Below are 3,609 nucleotides of genomic sequence, written 5' to 3' on the forward strand. Positions count from 1 at the left end.
TGTTGATGTAGTATTATTAGTAGTAGTGGTGGTAAGTCAGCTGTATAGTGGTAGTAGTAGTAGTATATAGTTTGTCGTTATATGCTACGTATATTACTATCGTTATAAGCACACACACACACACACACACACGCACATACAAACGCACATCGAACGAGCGCGTCTGGCCTTTTGCACGTCCCGCAATGTCCGGCCCGGAAAATGAACAATTTGTTTACGCTCCTCTCCCTCTAGCGTGTAAACCGAAATCTCATCAGATCCACACAACGTGATACACCCCCCGACCCTCGCATATCACCTAACCTACCCATTGCGACGCGTGTTGGCGGCCTCGTATGCTGTACGTATATATTGTGTACAACTCGTCGATTTAGCAACACGCGTTTAAATGTAGTGGCGGCCGCCGATCTTATCTTACGTGCGAGTATTCAATATTATTATAAGATTATTTTCAAAAAAATATATGATAAAAATCAAACTAAATTGTGATTTTAAATCGGAATAAGCACGAAAAGTATTTGACTTGAATTGCCGCAAATATTTTTCTTTTGGTTATTATACGATATTGAACTATATTACAATAATAATATAATATGCACTCGACATAAAGTATAATAATATTATATAGTATATGAATCTTAAGTTAAATATTAGGAAATTCACCAGCGGACGTGTGTAAGACGGAGACAACATCCTCTTAAAGGTGAAAGGTCATTTAAAAATGTTGAAATTTTCTCTATTTCTAAACCGATATAATGGACATTATATTAGGAAAAATAGAAAAAACGAAGCGTCTCGTCCTCAGAAATATTATTACAATTCAATTTTATAATAGGTATTTTTACTCTAGAACCGAAATTGAGCGAGTTCTACTCAGACTGCGAAAACGCGTTTTGTCTATGTCATATGCGTGTAAGACTGAGACGTTCTCTTAAGTTTAAACTTAAACCCTATTGCATAATAGGCTATAGTCTAAAGGAGACATGGGGTGACAAACTCAAGCTAAACAGCTGGTTGTGAAACCTTCATTAAATCAATATTTAGAAATAACCTAAGACCACCGACGTAAGAAATTTTGGTTTATAAAAACTAAGCGTGAATGTTTAGAGCTTCAAACCTTGAATAATGAGGTTTTTGGTATTTTGATAAAATCCACTAATTTTTACATAATATTTTATACAGCCGCTGTCGTCGCAATTAATATTATGTTTCACAGCGTTTTCGGTTTAAGACGAGCCCTAAACGGACGTACACTGTACAGTAGTATATAATAAAATATATTCAATTTGTGCCTATAGGCTATAACATTAAATGAAATATAATAACTATGTTATTATTATATGAAATTATCGGTAGTAATAATATATACGGTCGATTGTCATTAGTTTTATTTTAATTATTCATTTAATAATGGTTATCACTTATCATTTATTATATGATGTGCATGACGCACTCGTACGGCGAGACGAATTTTAAGACCATCGACCGATAACGACACTATGTACATATTATGTACATTGTACATATAATTAAAATAATATAATATATTTACCTATAAAGTAGTATTATTTCGATAATTCAATAAACCTATATTATAGTATGTTATTGATTATTAAAATCTGGCTATAAGCCATTGCTTATAATACGATCATAATAATAGTCAACGAGGTTACAAGGAATAAATGTCATGTTTATGTTATACATAGTACATAGTGTATAGGCACTATATTATATAGTACCTATACAATAATCGAACGGAACGTTTGTATATAAATTATAAACGCCCTATATGCCATCAATCAGGGGACTTTTTAAAAAGACGTCCGCCCGACGACGTGCAGATAAGCTGAGACGAAAAAATAAAACGAACAGCTTCGTGTACGCACTAAAGTACAAAATGTACACATCGTTGCACCGGTGACTTATGCAACTTTGATATATTTCGTGTTAATATAATATCATTATGAGCGGCACACCGAATCCGCGATCAGCTTAAGTCGTTCTAATCCCTCCTGCAAAAAGAATATTATAAACTTGATTAACTTCGTATGAAAAAATACGACGCGCAAACGACAATATTACTGTCGAACAAATATTTTTATATTTTTTCCCCACCTTAACCTTTGGGACATCACGGAATAATAAATAATATCGATAAGTATGCGACACGAACCAAGCGAATTATATTATAATACGATATATGTTTATTTCATAATAATAGGTAGGTTAGCCTGTGGTACACTGCTGGACATACACATTGGGATTGACATGTTTTATATGAGCTATATATACGCGAACAGATAAATTATTTAAGTCAAAGTGAAGTAGCGCGGGGGTATAGGATGGTTGTTTAAATTCGCTGTTTACGTATAGGTATGTATTAGAAAAATGTCAATCTTCCATTCAAATTGTGTATATACGCTCCGCGACCCCTTTGGAAGAAACGTGACGATAACGGTATACATTGGCGTACATAATAATATCATATAATTATCTACAAGTTTGAGTAATATAAAATATCAATCAATAATGTTTTAAGTGCCTACGTCTTAGCACATAGGTATATATATAGGTACTGTCCTGAAATTACTACGCTGTTATTATGGTGTTTTGACTTTCGCCGTTACCGAGCTTTCGTAGCACTAAACTGCTGCATGCATCACACTTCGGTTGTTTGTCAGTAATTTGCTCTAAAATCCCAAACAGTCATCGTATCTACACGTCGCTCGTCGTGCTGAATAATATAAAGTGTCACGTTCTGGCACTTTCGGCGAGGCCGTAACGAACCATCGACAATCGGCGAATCGTCCGTCTTGTGCATACAATGTGATTATAAATAATTATAAATAACATATTATAATATTATAACAATGACGAACAAACGGCTACAGCTGCAAACGATTTGTTTTTAATTGTTATATTATATTATGTCGCATCACCTTAAAACTTTTACGTAAATTCGAAAATAAAATATATTGTACCTCTGCCAGAAAACCACCTCATTTAATTATTGTATTCGATGTTCTCGTTATTACAGACATTACCAAGGCCGTAACTGAAAAAAAATTCTGAGAGTGGTGTCCAACATTTTGATACATAGATACTGGGATACTCAAACATTTTTACGTTCAAATAATAAAAACATTTTATTCTTGCTATTACTGCTTTATCGAAAATATAAAATCACTCTTAATGAAATATTCAATATAAAAAATTATACTAAAAGTTAAAATATTGTTTTACTTATAAAAATATCGGGAGGCTGTCCAGACCCCCCCCCCCCCCCGTCCATTTATTGCCTTGTCAGTAACTCGAGAGTAATGTGAGCGGCGTATATTATTTATATACATTACTGAATGTTTAAAAAACTATAATCCAAATAACGAGATAAAACAGTTTGAGTGAATCCCTGTCTGTAGATACGACGAACCCATATATTATATTATAGGTAATATTATTATATACCTATATAGTGATTATAATGGTAAGCCGAGTTGGACGTCCGAACACTTGAGGGACAAACACGGTGTCAGTATAATATAAAATATTATCACAGTATTATTAACTTAGGCGTGCCACAAAATGTAAAATGACCAGCTCAGCGCCGTG

The sequence above is a fragment of the Metopolophium dirhodum genome, chromosome 6 (genome assembly GCF_019925205.1).
Source record: "Metopolophium dirhodum isolate CAU chromosome 6, ASM1992520v1, whole genome shotgun sequence".
Classification (NCBI taxonomy): Eukaryota; Metazoa; Arthropoda; class Insecta; order Hemiptera; family Aphididae; genus Metopolophium; species Metopolophium dirhodum.